This window comes from Hypanus sabinus, chromosome 7 (assembly GCF_030144855.1).
Source record: "Hypanus sabinus isolate sHypSab1 chromosome 7, sHypSab1.hap1, whole genome shotgun sequence".
In the NCBI taxonomy this organism is placed as follows: domain Eukaryota; kingdom Metazoa; phylum Chordata; class Chondrichthyes; order Myliobatiformes; family Dasyatidae; genus Hypanus; species Hypanus sabinus.
Genome location: NC_082712.1, coordinates 2,702,318 through 2,719,866, shown reverse-complemented (window position 1 = coordinate 2,719,866; position 17,549 = coordinate 2,702,318). Strand labels below are relative to the sequence as shown.

The 17,549-nt window shown below is 44.3% G+C and overlaps 1 long non-coding RNA gene across 1 annotated transcript in view; it reads left to right on the top strand.

Annotated features, from left to right (window-relative positions):
* Positions 1-17,304, top strand: part of LOC132396275 (uncharacterized) — a 68,760-nt gene extending 51,456 nt beyond the window's left edge. The window contains exons 2-3 of the long non-coding RNA XR_009512929.1: positions 14,055-14,218; positions 17,209-17,304. This is a non-coding gene — a long non-coding RNA (uncharacterized LOC132396275). The remainder of the gene's footprint in view (positions 1-14,054; positions 14,219-17,208) is intronic.
* The last annotated feature ends 245 nt before the right edge of the window (positions 17,305-17,549 follow it).

The window sequence follows — 17,549 nt, the reverse complement described above, 5'->3', positions numbered from 1 at the left end:
GATGCCATCCCTCCTTACTTTCTCAATAAGCTTTGCATGTGGTATCTTATCAAAACAACTGTGACACAGTTTGTTGTCTTCTGCACTCTGAGTGAATGTCCTAATTTGGGCATTGGTTATTATTCTGTAGATTTATTGAGTATGCCCACAAGAAAATTAATCTCAGGGTGGTATTATCTCAGAGAAGCAAGCAATGAGTTTTTTGGGTTACATGTATGTAGTTTGATAACAAAATTTTCTTTGAACATTTCTGTGAATTGTCTCTGTTGCCATCTTGTTAACTTATCCACCTATCACCTCCAAGCTTCTCACTTGATCACAGTTAATATGCAAAAGGAAACTCATGCAAATAATAAGAAAATAATAATACAGAGAGCAGAAGTTGAAAATAAGTGGAAAGCTTGTGGAGTTAGTTCACTGTTGAGGTGAACGAAGGTTCCCTCCACGGATGCTGGACACACAGCAGCTGTGGCCACATTTTTCTATTTGTATTTCAGAGGAACTTCTTCTGTCAATCTCAAGTTTTGCTTCCACTGTCAAACTGCCAACCAGAATGCTATAGACATTGCTGCTGTTCATAAGGTCTCTGAACTCTTGCACCTTTGGTATGTTCCTGAGCAGTGCTATATGTGGTGAAAGTGTCATACAAAACCGATTGACCACGTTTCCATCTGAAGGCAGCTTGCTTGAGAATGTATGAAACAATCGTTCCCTTGCACAATTAGATTGTGAAAACCTGTGACTGTCTCCATTATTGTTATATGTGAGGATATTTTGAGATAAAGGAGGTAGTATCGGGTATCTCAAAGAGCATTAAGGCGTATATCCCCAGGGTGTGGGATACACCTGAGGCTATTGAGAGAAGCAATATCTTTGTGTCCTCTTTAACCTCAGGTAAGGTCCTGGAGGACTGGCAAATAGTGTTGTCCCATTATTCCAGAAGGGTAACAGGAATAGTACTGGAAGCTATAGACCGATAGGTATCATGTCTGTAATTGGGAGAGGATTTGAAGGTATCAGATATATGAGCATCTTGAAAACCTTTGGCTAATTAGAAGCAACCAGCATGGCTTTGTGTCAAGGAAGTGTCTTACTAACTGGGTTGTGTTTTTCAAGGAGGTATGAAAGTGATGGATGAAGGTAAATCTGTGGATGTTTTGCACGTAGATTTTTAGTAAGGTGTTTGACACTGAACTTCATGGGAGACCATCCAGAAGATTAAGATGGGCTCCTTGGTGACTTAGCTGTTTGGATTAAGAATTGGCTTGCACAAAGAAGGCAAAGAATAATAGCTCGTTGAAGGTCCATGACGAGTGGCATTCTTCAGCGATCCGTACTGGAACCTCTGCTGTTCGTTATAGACATAAATGAGGAGAGAGAGAAACACAAGGTGATAAGTGAAATCCGGAGGGGAGGGGTGAAGTTAAGAGTTGGGAAGTTGATTGGTGAAGGAGATACAGGGCTGAACAAGGGAGAGTCTGATAGGAGAAGACAGAAGGCATGGCAGAAAGAAAAGGAGGGAGGAGAACCAGAGGGAGGTGATGGGCTGTCAAGGAGATGAGGTGAGAGAAGAAAATTCAAATCAGTGTGAAGTGGTTAATTTTGGTAGGTCAAATATGATGTCCGAGTCCATAGGACGCTCAAAGCAGCTGTGCAAGTTGACTCTGTGGTTAAGAAGGCATATGGTGTATTGGCCTTCACCGGTCATGGAATTGAAGTTAGGAGCCAAGTGGTAATGTTGCAGCTACATAGGACCCTGGTCAGACCCCACTTGGACTACTGTGCTCAGTTCTGGTCGCCTCACTACAGGAAGGATGTGGAGGCCAAAGAAAGGTTGCAGAGGAGATTTACAAGGATGTTGCCCAGATTGGGGAGCATGCGTTATGAGAATAGGTTGAGTGAACTCAGCCTTTTCTCCTTGGAGTATTGGAGGATAAGAGGTGACCTGATAGAGGTGTATAAGATGATGAGAGGCATTGATCATGTGGATAGTCAGAGGCTGTTTCCCAGGGCTGAAATGGTTGCCACAAGAGGACACAGGTTTAAGGTGCTGGGGAGTAGGTACAGAGGAGATGTCAGGGGTAAGTTTTTTGCTCAGAGAATGGTGAGTGCATGGAATGGGCTGCCGGCAACGGTGATGGAGGTGGATACAATAGGGTCTTTAAAGAGACTTTTGGAAAGATACATAGAGCTTAAAAAAATAGAGGGCTATAGGTAAGCCTAGTAATTTCTAAGGTAGGGGCATGTTCGGTGCAACTTTGTGGGCTGAAGGACCTGTATTGTGCTGTAGGTTTTCTATGTTTCACTGAAAAAGGGGATGGGGTGGGGAGCTTTACCTGAAGTTCAAGAAATCGATGCTCATGTCATCAGGACTGAGTCTAACACTCAGTTCCTCCAACCTGAGTGCGGCCTCATCATGACCGTGGAGGAGGCTATGGATCGACATATTGGAATGGGAATGGGTAGTAGAATTAAAATGGGTGGCCACTGGCGATCCCACATTTTGTGGCGAGGCCGCTCTCAATCTACATCAGGCCTCACCAATATCCAGGAAGCCACAGCTGGAGCACCGAACACAGTATTTTACCCCAACTGACTCACAGGACTGTTTGGGGCCCTATATGGCAGAGATGGAAGAGATGAAAGGGGCAGGTATATCAATTGTTCCACTTGCAAGGGTAAGTGGCGGGAAGGAGACCAGTGGGAAAGACGAATGGACATGGGGGTCTTGCAGGGAGTGACCTTTGTGAGAAGCTGGAAGTTGGTGGGGGGTTGGAGGGAAAGATGCTTGGTTGTGAAATCCCGTTGGAGATGGGGGAAGTTGCGGGGAATTATGTGAAGAGTCTGATGAGGTAGTAGGTGAGTATAAGAGGAACCAAACTTTTGTCAATCAACTTTCCAGCTCTCTACTTCATCCCTCCCCCTCCCGGTTTCACCTATCACCTTGTGTTGCTCCCTCCCCTTCCCACCTTTTAACTCGACTCCTCACTCTTTTTTCTCCAGTCCCACTGAAGGGTTTCAGCCCGAAATATCGGCTGTAATCTTTCCCATAGATGCTGCCTGGCTGCTGAGTTCCTGCAGTATTTAGTGTGCTACTTTGATAGTTGTTTATAAGACTGTAAGAGGCAGAAGTGGAGTGGCCAGCTGATACTGTGTGATATTGCTGGGGTGGAAATATGTAATACCAGAGGCATGCATTTAAAGTGGGAGTGGGTAAGTGTGCGGGGCAAGTTTGAATGTGCTGCCAGGAGGAATTGTGGAGGCACTACAAAAGAGGTGTTTCGGTGTCTGAGATAGGCACATGGATATTCAGAGAATAGTGTATAAATTGGTTTGTTACTGTCTCATGGTGGTTGTCCGCCATGTCCAATGCTGACAGGAAGCCTGTTCGGGAGAGTTTTTAAGGGGGAAATCCCTTGCACTCTCTCAACCGTGGATGTCCGGCTCCAGTGGTATGAACAAGTGTCACAAAGTGGGGTTTTCCTTGGTTGCAATGGATGTGCCTTGTCAGGCCCTTCGCTCTCCTTGGAGTGTTGCAGTACCGCCTTCCTGGCCATCGGATCTCACTGTAATTCTCCTCCCTACAGTCTGCCAGAGCCGTCTTCACATGCCAGGACAGACATGTCCCTATATCACCAGGGCATGAGATCACTGGCTCCCCCTACCTGTTTAACCCACCTATCGAAGTGGTGTACTGGTGTGTGGCCACTGTCAAATTCAAACAGCAAACTGGAGCCACAGGTGAGAGTTGAGTGTCGGTTCGGGACTAAAGCTGAGTCAGCTGCCCTGAAGTGGACATGGCAAGCTCCTTCACCGGAGGTGCTACCCCTCCCTGGGCACACCATACAATCCATGGAGACAGAAAACACAGCACAGAAACAGGTCATGTCAAACAATTTAAGCTGCTGAACCATAGCCATCCACAACCCCCCCCCCATACATGTACCTATTCAAATTTCTCTTAAACCTTGAAATCATATCCATCACTTGCACTGACAGCTCATTCCACATGCTCACCACCCTCTAAATGAGAAAGTAATCCCTCATGTTCCATAGGAACATAGAAAACCTACAGAACAATACAGGCCCTTCGGCCCACAATGCAGTCCAAACATGTCCTTATCTTAGAACTAACTAGGCTTACCCATAGCCCTCTGTTTTTCTAAACTCCATGTATCCATCCAGGAGTCTCTTAAAAGACCCTATCGTTTCGGCCTCCACCACCACCATCGGTAACCCATTCCACACACTCACCACCCTGTGTAAAAAAAACAACCCCTGACCTCTGCTCTGTGCCTACTTCCAAGCACCTTAACACTATGCCCTCTCATGCTAGCCATTTCAGGCCTGGGAAAAAGCCTCTGACTATCCACACGGTCAATGCCTCTCCTCATCTTATACACCTCTATCAGGTCACCTCTTATCCTCCGTCAGACTAGGGAGAAAAGGCCAAGTCCACTTAACCTATTCTAATAAGGTAATCTCCCCAATCCAGGCAACATCCCTGTAAATCTCCTGTACACCCTTTCGATGGTTTCCACATCCTTCCTGTAGTAAGGCGACCAGAACTGAGCACAGTACTCCAAGTGGGGTCTGACCAGGGTCCTATATAGCTGCAACATTACCTCATGGCTCTTCAACTCAATCCCACAGTTGATGAAGGCCCATGCACCATATGTCTTCTTAACTGCACAGTCAACCTGCATGGCAATTTTGAGTGTCCAAGGACTCAGATCCCAAGATCACTCTGATCCTCCATATTTGACCGAACACAATGAACCAGCTCACACTTATCTAGGTTGAACTCCATCTGCCACTTCTCAGCCCAGTTTTGCATCCTATCAATGTCCCACTGTAACCTCTGACAGTCGTCCACACTATCCACAGCACTCCAAACCTTTGTGGCATCAGCAAATTTACTAACCCATCCCTCTATTTCCTCATCAGGTCACTTACAAAAATCATGAAGACAAGGGGTCCCAGAGAATTTTCCCAGACACACAATTGGTCACCGATCTCCTTGCAGAATATGACTCATCTACAAGCACTCTTTGCCTTCTGTGGGCAAGCCAGTTCTGGATCCACAAAGTAATGTCCCCTTGGATCCCATGCCTCCTTACTTTCTCAATAAGCTTTGCATGGGCTACCTTATCAAATGCCTTGCTGAAATCCATATACTGTACACTACATCTATGGTTCTATCTTCATCAATGTGTTTAGTCACATCCACAAAAAATTCAATCAAGCTTGTGAGGCACTACCTGCCTTTGAGAAAGCTACGGTGACTATTGCTTATCATATTGTTGCTCTCCAAATAGAAACATTGAAACATAGCACAATACAGGCCCTTTGGCCCACAAAGTTGTGCCGAACATGCCCCTACCTTAGAAATCACTAGGGTTACCCATAGCCCTCTATTTTTCTAAACTCCATGTACCTATCCAATAGTCTCTTAAAAGACCCTATTGCATCCACCTCCACCACCGTTGCCGGCAGCCCATTACACACACTCACCACTCTCTGAGTAAAAAACTTACCCGTGACATCTCCTCTGTACCTACTCCCCAGCACCTAAAACCTGTGTGCTCTTGTGGCAACCATTTTAGCCCTGGGAAAAAGCCTCTGACTCTCCACATGATCAATGCCTCTCATCATCTTATACACTTCAATCAGATCACCTCTCATCCTCTGTCACTCCAAGGAGAAATGGCTGAGTTCACTCAACCTATTCTCATAAGGCATGCTCCCCAATCCAGGCAACATCCTTGTAAATCTCCTCTGCACCCTCTCTGTGGCTTCCACATCCTTCCTGTAGTGAGGCAACCAGAACTGAGCACTGTACTCCAAGTGGGGTCTGACCAGGGTCCTATATAACTGCAACATTACCTCTCAGCTCCTAAATTCATTTCCACGATTGATGAGGGCCAATACTCCATATGCCTTCTTAGCCACAGAGTCAACCTGCGCAGCTGCTTTGTCAAGTCAAGTCAAGTCAATTTTATTGTCACTTCGACCATAAATGTTGGTACAGTACACAGTAAAGACGAGACAACGTTTTTCAGGACCATGGTGCTACATGAAACAGTACAGAAACTACATTGAACTACATAAAAACTACACTAGACTACAGACCTACCCAGGACTGCAGAATGTACACAGAACCATATAACAATTACAGCACGGAAACAGTCCATCTTGGCCCTTCTAGTCCGTGCCAAATGCTTACTCTCACCTGATCCCACTGGCCTGTACTCATCCCATAACCCTCCATTCCTTTCCTGTCCATATACCTATCCAATTTTACTTTAAGTGACAATACCGAACCTGCCTGGAAGCACATTCCACACAGCTACCACTCTCTGAGTAAAGAAATTCCCCCTCATGTTACCCTTAAACTTTTGCCCCCTAACTCGCAAAACATGTCCTCGTTTGAATCTCCCCTACTCTCAATGGAAAAAGCCTATCCACGTCAACTCGATCTATCCCCCTCATTATTTTAAATACCTCTATCAAGTCCCCCCTCAATCTTCTACGCTCCAAAGAATAAAGACCTAACTTGTTCAGCCTTTCCCTGTAACTTAGATGCTGAAACCCAGGTAACATTCTAGTAAATCTTCTCTGTACTCTCTCTATTTTGTTGATATCTTTCCTATAATTTGGTGACCAGAACTGTACACAATACTCCAAATTTGGCCTCACCAATGCCTTGTACAATTTTAACATTACATCCCAACTCTTAAACTCAATGCTCTGATTTATAAAAGCCAACATTCCAAAAGCTTTCTTCACCACCCTATCCACATGAGATTCCACCTTCAGGGAACTATGCACCATTATTCCTAGATCAGTCTGTTCTACTGCATTCTTCAATGCCCTACCATTTACCATGTAAGTCCTATTTGGATTATTCCTACCAAAATGTAGCACCTCACACTTATCAGCATTAAACTCCATCTGCCATCTTTCAGCCCACTCTTCTAACTAGCCTAAATCTCTCTGCAAGCTTTGAAAACCTACTTCATTATCCACAACGCCTCCTAACTTGGTATCATCTGCATACTTACTAATCCAATTTACCACCCCATCATCCAGATCATTAATGTATATGACAAACAACATTGGACCCAGTACAGATCCCTGAGGCACACCACTAGTCACCGGCCTCCAACCTGACAAACAGTTATCCACCACTACTGTCTGGCATCTCCCATCCAGCCACTGTTGAATCCATTTTACTACTTCAATATTAATACCTAACGATTGAACCTTCCTAACTAACCTTCCATGTGGAACCTTGTCAAAGGCCTTACTGAAGTTCGTATAGACAACATCCACTGCTTTACCCTCATCAACTTTCCTCGTAACCTTTTCAAAAAAATCAATAAGATTTGTCAAACATGACCTTCCACACACAAATCCATGTTGACTGTTTTTAATCAGACACTGTATATCCAGATAATTATATATACCATCTCAAAGAATACTTTCCATTAATTAACCCACCACTGATGTCAAACTGACAGGCCTATAATTGCTAGGTCTACTCTTAGAACCCTTTTTAAACTATGGAACCACATGAGCAATAAACCAATCCTCCGCACCAACCCCATTTCTAATGACATTTGAAATATTTCTGTCAGAGCCCCTGCTATTTCTACACTAACCTCCCTCAAGGTCCTTGGGAATATCCTGTTAGGACCTGGAGATTTATCCACCTTTATATTCCTTAAAAGCGTCAGTACTTCCTCCTCTTTAATCGTCATAGTTTTCATAACTTCCCTACTTGTTTCCCTTACCTTACACAATTCAATATCCTCCTCCTTAGTGAATACTGAAGAAAAGAAATTGTTCAATATCTCCCCCGTCTCTTTCGGCTTCACACATAGCTGTCCACTCTGATTCTCTAAGGGATCAATTTTATCCCTCACTATTCTTTACCTATTAATATAACTGTAGAAACTCTTTAGATTTATTTTCACCTTATTCGCCAAAGCAACCTCATATCTTCTTTTAGCTTTTCTAATTTCTTTCTTAAGATTCTTTTTACATTCTTTATATTTCTTGAGCACCTCATTTACTCCATGCTGCCTATATTTATTGTAGATATTGCTCCTTTTTCTAACCAAGTTTCCAACATCCTTTGAAGATCATGGCTCTCTCAAACTTTTAACCTTTCCTTTCACCCTAACAGGAACATAAAGATTCTGTATCCTCAAAATTTCACCTTTAAATGACCACCGTTTCTCTATTACATCCTTCCCATAAATCAAATTGTCCCAATCCACTCCTTCTAAATCCTTTCTTATCTCCTCAAAGTTAGCCTTTCTTCAATAAAAAATCTTAACCCTGGGTCCAGTCCTATCCTGCCTCATAATTATATTGAAACTAATGGCATTGTGATCACTGGACCCAAAGTGCTTCCCAACACATACCTCCGTCATCTGACGTATTTCATTCCCTAAAAGAAGATCCAACACTGCCCCTTCTCTAGTTGGTACCTCTATGTATTGCTGCAAAAAACTATCCTGCACACATAGAAAATAGGTGCAGGAGTAGGCCATTTGGCCCTTTGAGCCTGCACCGCCATTCAGTATGATCATGGCTGATCATCCAACTCAGAACACTGTACCTGCTTTCTCTCCATACCTCCCGATCCCTTTAGCCACAAGGGCCATATCTAACCTCCTCTTAAATATAGCCAATGAACCGGCCTCAACTGTTTCCTGTGGCAGAGAATTCCACAGATTCACCACTCTCTGTGTGAAGAAGTTTTTCCTCATCTCGGTCCTAAAATGCTTCCCCTTCATCCTTAAACTGTGACCTCTCGTTCTGGACTTCCCCAACATTGGAAACAATCTTCCTCCATTTAGCCTGTCCAATCCCTTTAGAATTTTATACGTTTCAATAAGATTCCCCCCTCAATCTTCTAAATTCCAGTGAGTATAAGCCTAGTCAATCCAGTCTTTCTTCATATGAAAGTCCTGCCATCCCAGGAATCAATCTGGTGAACCTTCTTTGTACTCCCTCTATGGCAAGAATGTCTGTCCTCAGATTAGGGGACCAAAACTGCACACAATACTCTAGGTACGGTCTCACCAAGACATTGTACAACTGCAGTAGAACCTCACTGCTCCTGTACTCAAATCCTTTTACCATGAATGCCAACATACCATTTGCCTTTTTCATTGCCTGTTGTACCTGCATGCCCACCTTCAATGACTGGTGTACAATGACACCCAGGTCTCGTTGCATCTCCCCTTTTCCTAATTGGCCACCATTCAGATAATAATCTGTTTTCCTGTTCTTGCAACCAAAGTGGATAACCTCACATTTATCCACATTAAATTGCATCTGCCATGAATTTGCCCACTCACCTAACCTATCCAAGTCACCCTGCATACTCTTAGCATCCTCCTCACAGCCACAGCTAACACTGCCGCCCAGCTTCGTGTCATCTGCAAACTTGGAGATGCTGCATTTAATTCCCTCGTCTAAATCATTAATATATATTGTAAACAACTGGGGTCCCAGCACTGAGCCTTGCGGTATCCCACTAGTCACTGCCTGCTATTCTGAAAATGTCCCATTTACTCCCACTCTTTGCTTCCTGTCTGCCAACCAATTCTCTATCCACATCAATACCATACCCCCAATACCGTGTGCTTTAAGTTTGCACACTAATGTCCTGTGTGGGACCTTGTCAAAAGCCTTTTGAAAATCTAAATATACCACATCCACTGGCTCTCCCCTATCCACTCTACTAGTTACATCTTCAAAAAATTCTGTAAGATTCGTCAAACATGATTTTCCTTTCACAAATCCATGCTGACTTTGTCCAATGATTTCACCTCTTTCCAAATGTGCTGTTATCACATCTTTGATAACCAACTCTAGCATTTTCCCCACCACTGATGTCAGACCAACGGGTCTATAATTCCACGGTTTTTCTCTCCCTCCTTTTTTAAAAAGTGGGGTTACATTAGCCACCCTCCAACCCTCAGGAACTAATGCCGAATCTAAGGAGTTTTGAAAAGTTATCAGTAATACATCCACTATTTCTTGGGCTACTTCCTTAAGCACTCTGGGATGCAGACCACCTGGCCCTAGGGATTTATCTGCCTTTAATCCCTTCAATTTACCTAACACCACTTCCCTACTAACATGTATTTCCCTCAGTTCCTCCATTTCAGTAGACCCTCGGTCCCTTATTATTTCCGGAAGATTATTTATGTCCTCCTTAGTGAAGACAGAACCAAGGTAGTTATTCAATTGTCTGCCATGTCCTTGTTCCCTACAATCAATTCACTTGTTTCTGACTGTAAAGGACCTATATTTGTCTTGACTAATCTTTTTCTTTTCACATATCTATAAAAGCTTTTACAGTCAGTTTTTTATGTTCCCTGCCAGCTTTCTCTCATAATTTTTTTTTCCTTTTCCTAATTAAGCCCTTTGTCCTCCTCTGCTGGACTCTGAATTTCTCCCAGTCCTCAGGTGTGCCGCTTTTTCTGGCTAATTTATATGTTCCTTCTTTGGACTTGATACTATCCCTAATTACCCTTGTCAGCCATGGCTGCACTGCCTTCCCTGGTTTATTCTTTTGCCAAACTGGGATGAACAATTGTTCTAGTTCATCCATGCGATCTTTAAATGCTTACCATTGCATATCCACCGTCAATCCTTTAAGTATCATTTGCCAGTCTATCTTAGCTAATTCACGTCTCATACCTTCAAAGTTACCCTTCTTTAAGTTCAGAGCCTTTGTTTCTGAATTAACTATGTCACTCTCCATCTTAATGAAGAATTCCACCATATTATGATCACTCTTACCCAAGGGTCCTCGCACGACAAGATTGCTAACTAACCCTTCCTCATTGCTCAATACCCAATCTAGAATGGCCTGCTGTCTAGTTGGTTCTTCGACATGTTGGTTCAGAAAACCATCCCGCATACATTCCAAGAAATCTTCTTCCTCAGTACCCTTACCAATTTGGTTCACCCTATCTATACGTAGATTGAAGTCACCCATTATAACTGTTGTTCCTTTATTGCACGCATTTCTAATCTCCTGTTTAATGCCATCCCCAACCTCACTACAACTGTTAGGTGGCCTGTACACAACTCCCACCAGTGTTTTCTGCCCCTTAGTGTTATGCAGCTCTACCCAAATCGATTCCACATCCTCCAGGCTAATGTCCTTCCTTTCTATTGTGTTAATCTCCTTTCTAACCAGCAACACTACCCCACCTCCTTTTCTTTCCTGTCTATCCCTCCTGAATATTGAATAGCCCTGGATGTTGAGTTCCCATCCTTGGTCACCCTGGAGCCATGTCTGTGATCCCAACTATATCATATTCATTAATAACTATCTGCACATTTTACAAACTCCAAATCATCCATCCCTTTTACAGTATGGGCTTCCCAGTCTATGTGTGGAAAATTAAAATCTCCCACAATCACAATCCTGTGCTTACTACAAATTTCTGCTATCTCCTTGCAAATTTGCTCCTTCAATTCTCTCTCCCCATTAGGTGGTCTATTCTACACCCCTATGTGTTACTACACCTTTCCCATTCCTCAATTCCATCCAAATAGTCTCCCTAGATGAACCCTCTAATCTCTCCTGCCAGAGCACCGCTGTAATATTTTCTCTGACAAGCAACGCAACACCTCCCCCTCTTGTCCCTCCGATTCTATCACACCTGAAGCAACAAAATCCAGGAATATTTAGTTGCCAATCACACCCCTCCTGCAACCATGTTTCACTAATAGATACAACATCATATTTCCAGGTATCAATCCATTTTCTAAGCTCATCCACCTTTCTTACAATGCTCCTAGCATTAAAATAAACACATTTAAGAAATTCTCCGCCTCTTCCTCTCTGTTTACCTCTAACAATACAAAGAACTTTACTGTCTTCTTTTTCTTCCTTCTCCCATACATCTGTTCCTACACTCTGGTTCCCCTCCCCCTCATATCTAATTTAAATCCACTGGAGCCTCTCTAGCAAACCTGCCTGCAAGAATACTTGGCCCCCTCCAGTTCAGATATAAACCCACCAGAACAGGTCCCACCTTCCCTGGAAAACTGCCCAATTATCTATAAATCTGAAGCCCTCCCTCCTGCACCATGTCTTCAGCCATGTGTTGATCTGTGCTATCTTACTATTTCTAAACCTACCTGCATGTGGCACTGGTAGTAATCCTGAGATTACTATCCTGGAGGTCCTGACCTTTAACTTGGCACCTAACTCTCTAAACTCACCTTTCAGGACCTCCTCACTCTTCCCACCCACGTCATTGGTCCCTACATGGACCACGACATCCGGCTGCTCACCCTCCCTCTTGAGAATACTGAGAACTCGATCCAAGATATCGCGGACCCCGGCACCAGGGAGGCAACAAACCATCCGGGATTCTCGATCTCTTCCACAGAACCTCCTATCTGTCCCCCTAACTAACGAATCCCCTATCACTACTGCTCTCCTCTTTCCCCTCCTTCCCTTCTGAGCTGAGGGTCCAGTCTCGGTGCCAGAGATGCAACCACTGCAACTTGTCCCTGGTAGGTCGTCCCCACCAACACGGTGTACTTATTGTTGATGGCAGTGCAGGCATTACAATAAATAATAAACAAGACAATAGGCAGAGCAGAGGGCAGTAGGTGGGTAGTCCAATGGCTTGGGGGAAAATCTGTTACATAAATAAACAGCTGAATGGCAGCATCCGGGATGCGGTCTGTTTCTGTACTCCCGCTGAGTATTTTGTTGCCACAGATGTAGTCCAGTTGAATGTCCATTAGAGAGCAGAATGGACGGGAGAGGCTGTCTCGGGATTACTTTTCTCCTGGCACGGACTCCTGCCTGCTCGCCTCACTTCCGCTCCCTCGCACACCGCTTATGACATCCCCACCTCCGGCCACCCGCATTGGGCGACTCTGAGGACTGCAGGCCCATGATCCTATGGACTCGGACCCCAAGATCCGTCTGATCCTCCACACTTCCAGGAGTCTTACCATTAATACTACATTCTGCCATCATATTTGACCTACCAAAATGAACCACTTCCCACTTATCTGGGTTGAACTCCATCTGCCATTTCTCAGCCCAGTTTTGCATCCTATCAATGTCCTGCCGTAACCTCTGACAACTCTCCACACTATCCACAGCACCTCCAACCTTTATGTGTCATCAGCAAACTTACTAACACATCCCTCCACTTCCTCATCCAGGTCATTTATAAAAATCACGAAGAGTAGGGGTCCAAGAACAGATCTCTGAGGCACCCCACTGGTGACTGACCTCCATGCAGAATATGACCCATCTACAACCACTCTTTGCCTTCTGTGGGCAAGCCAGTTCTGGATCCACAAAGCAATGTCCCCTTGGATCCCGTGCCTCCGTGCTTTCTCAATAAGATTTGCATTTATCTGCCTCCTCATTCTATTCCTTTCCTCACTGTCACGTGGCACAGACAGCCACCCTGAGATTACTGTCCCTGTGGTCCTGCTTCTCAGCTTCCTTCCTAACTCCCCATCGTCTTTTATCAAGACCTCCTCCCTTTTCCTTGCGACGTCATTGACGCTAATATGTACCACGACCTCTGGCTGCTCACACTCCCTTTCCAGGATATTGTGGACGCATCCAGAAACATCTCAGACATTACCATCCCAGTATCATCTGCAGACGTTGCCACAAGGCCATCAATTCCATTATCTAAATCAATGACAAACAATGTGGAAAGTGGTGGTCCCAATATCGATTCCTGTGGAACACCAGCAGCCAACCTGAAAAGGCCCCTTTTATTCCCACTTGCTGCCTCCTGCCTGTCAGCCATTCCGCTAGCCTTTGCAGTGTACTTCTTGTAACACCACTGAGTAACAGCTTTTTCTTTAAACTTTGAACTTTCCTGTGGATGGGTGACCAAAACTATGCACAACAATCCAAAAAGCTCCGACCCGGAGGGTGAGTCATGATGGTGCTAACCGGCGACTCCTTTGTTTGCATCTTTGCAAACAGCTTTATTTCCATCTTTAATATCTCTATTTTTCCCTTTCAGGGTTCTTTTGAAGACCCTTACCTGGAGTTACAAGTTGACTTCGGTTCTTTGCGGGAATGGGACCCGCTGTTGGGGTTTCATGACTGGCCGTTATTCGACATGCCAAGGACACGGCCTAAGAGCTTAGCTGGCCTTTGGAGTTTCGAGATTTCGTGGCTCTGTAGGTAGGTGGACCGAAGGTCGGTGTCCCAGCAGGAGTTCGGTATGTCGTGGGAGTCGGAAGATCTAAAGCTGTGTGCCCAGAGACCTGAGATCTTTGGGCACAGAGCTCGGAAAACCTGATGCAACGGACTTTTAACATTGTAAACCTGCCTCTCACTGTGAAACGGAGACACCTCTTCCTGCTTTATTGGGGAAAGAAAGAGCCTGTGGTATGTTGAATACCGGGTGAACGAGTCGTCTGTGTCTCTGCTGTTGCTTTGCTGCGCTCTTGAGTGCTCGGTGGTGGATGCGATGCTTTTTTTTGCTTTTTTTTCTTTAAGAAGGAGAGAGGCAAAAGACGGACGAGTTATCTAAACGTGGGTGGCTTGCAAGATGTTAAAGTGTGGGAGGGAGGGGAGCTGGGGGACTTTGGGGTTCTATTATTCACTATGTGCTTTCCCCCTTATATTTGATTTCTGCCCCCTGAGTATGACACTTCATATTTGTCTGATTAAATTCCATCTGCAGTTTTTACACCCACATGCTGTATGTAGCTGATCTATATTCTGTTGTATCCTCTGATAGCTGTCTACACAGTTTACAGCTCCACCAGTCTTTGTGTTGTCTGCAAACTTTGCCCAAGACATTTATATACATCACAAACAACATAGACTCCAGCAGTGATACCACCAGAACATAGAACTCCAGTCAGAATACCACACTTCCCCCAGTATACGCTACCTTCTATAGGGTAAACCAGTTCTGACTCCAAACTCCCAAGTCATCATGGATCCCATGCATAGTGACATTTGAAGGCAGTATGCAGGGTTAAAGGCGGAATTCTTAACAGTGTGGAAGAACAGAGGGATCTTAGGGTCCATGTCCACAAATCCATCTAACTCAAGTTGATAGGGTGGTTAAGAAGGTACAGTATATGATGTGTTGGCTTTCATTAGTCAGGGGATTGAATTCAAGAGCTGTGAGATAATGTTGAAACCCCATAAAACCCTGGTTAGACCACTTGGTATTCACTTCTGGTCACCTCATAGGAAGGATGTGGAAGCTTTAGAGAGGAGGAGAGAAAATTTACCAGGATGCTGTCAGAATCAGAGAGGATGTCTTGTGAGGATAGGTTGAGCGAGCGAGAGTTTTTTTCTTTGGAGTGAAGGAGGAGGAGAAGTGACTTAATAGAGGTATACAAGATGATAATAGGCATAGATTGAATGGACAGCCAAAAACTTTTTCCCTTGGCAGAAATGGCTGGTACAAGGGAGCATAATTATAAGGTGAACAGAGGAAAGTATGGGTGGCATGTCAGAGGTAAATGTGTGGAAAATACTGCCAGGGGTGGTGGTGGTGGAGGCAGTGGATACGTTAGGGACATCTGAGAGGTTCTAGATAGGCACATAGATGATAGAAAAATGGCTAGACATATTCTGGTAATTTCAAGCTGCCAGTTCTGTTGATCTTGCAACCAGTTCTCCGCTGTTGCCACGACATCACAGTTCAATGCACTGATCCAGGCTCAAAATCCTGTCTGACAAACCTGTTAGAGTTCTCTGAGACCTCAGCACTCCTTACATTACCACAAATACACTTCAGTCCATTAGTCCTACTGTGCTCAATAAACTATCCCTCCTTGTCCTTACTTGACCCCTCAATCCCTCTAATTGGTGCCCTGCAGCATTTCCTACTCCCCTGCCACATAGACAACACCCAATCTGTACCTTGATCAATCACCTTTTCTACCTACTCGAGAAAACCTTCATTCAGTTAGTAAGAGGCGTAATACACACAAAATGCTGGAGGAATTCAGCAGGCCAGGCAACATCTATTGAAAAGAGTAAACAGTTGATGTTTCAGGCCGAGACCCCTCATTGGGACTGGAGAATAAAGGATGAGAGCAAGAAGGTGCGGGGAGGAGGAGACTGTGACGGGATAGGTGAAACCAGGAGAGGGGTGAAATAAAAAGCTGTGGAAAGTGTGATGCATAAAACACAGTGGGAGAAGTAGTCAGTTGAATGTCGGTACCTGGGGTCCTCAGAGGGTCTGAATCGAAAAGCTTGTATATGGATCTAGAAGCCATATGGCACAAGATGTTATTCAGATTCAATGGCTTCTCCGACCATAGTCTACGAATCTTGCTTTCCACAATTCTTTACTTCACAACTCCCTTTCTCCCGGTTTCACCTATCCCCTTCCATTCTGTACTTCTTACTCCCCTCCCCCCACCTTCTTGTTCTGACCTCATCTTTTTTTCCATTCCTGATGAAGGGTCTCAAACCAAAACATCAACTGTTTACTCTTTTCCATAGACGCTGCCTGGCCTGCTGAGTTCCTCCAGCATTTTGTGTGTTACTTTGGAGTTCCAGCATTCTCAGAATTTCCCATCAGTCTGTCACTTCTTTCAATATCCTGGAATAAATACAAATAGACTTGTTCACTTTGATGCTCTTCAAAAGACCACACACCACCACCTCCTTGGTCTCAAAGTGCTCTAGCACATTCGCATTGTTGACACTGCTCGCACTGCCCTGCCAGACTGGAATGGATGATTCCAGGTGGCCGGAGTGTTCAGAGACATCATCAGTCTCTCACTCTGGAATCTGATGTTTCTCCCTCCTTCAACGTGGCATTAATTGTACAGATGACTAAAAACAGCAAAGTGATCTGTCTCAATGAGTATTTACCTTAATGAAGTGCTTTGAGAACTTGGTTATGACTTGAAAGCAAAATGGCAAGAAAATTTTACCATGGTAGAGATGTCCATAATGAGAGTGAGGGCTAGGATGGTTGGAGAGGATCTGAGACTTTTTCAGAGAGTGGTTGGAATCTGGAACAAGTTGACTTAATTAGTAATGGAGCCAAGAACTGAGACCACATTTAACAAGCACCTGGAATGGCCAAAGCATAGACAGCTAGGGAGCATGTCAACGAGATGAGGGTACTTGTATAGTTTACAGTTGGTACCGTATGACTCCATGACTAACTGAAGATGTTTTTCTCTCCACAGATGCAGGGCACAGTCACCACATTCTTTTTCTAGTTGTATTTCAGAGGAGATGCTTCTTTGGATCTCAAGTTTTATTGCCACTCATCATTGCTCCAACCACAGTGTTGCTAAAGTTGCTACCTTTGATAAGATCACTGACATTTTTCACCTTTTGTGTGATTCTGAGGTGCTATGTGTGGTGAAGGTGTTAGTATTGTTTTATTATTGTCACGGTTAATCTTTCCTTGCCTACAGTTTGTACTGATCAAATTATTAACCAGTGTATTGAGATAGGCCAAGGTAAAGCAGTAACAACACAGAATAAAGTGGAACAGCTACAGAGAAAGACAAAGTGCAAATTC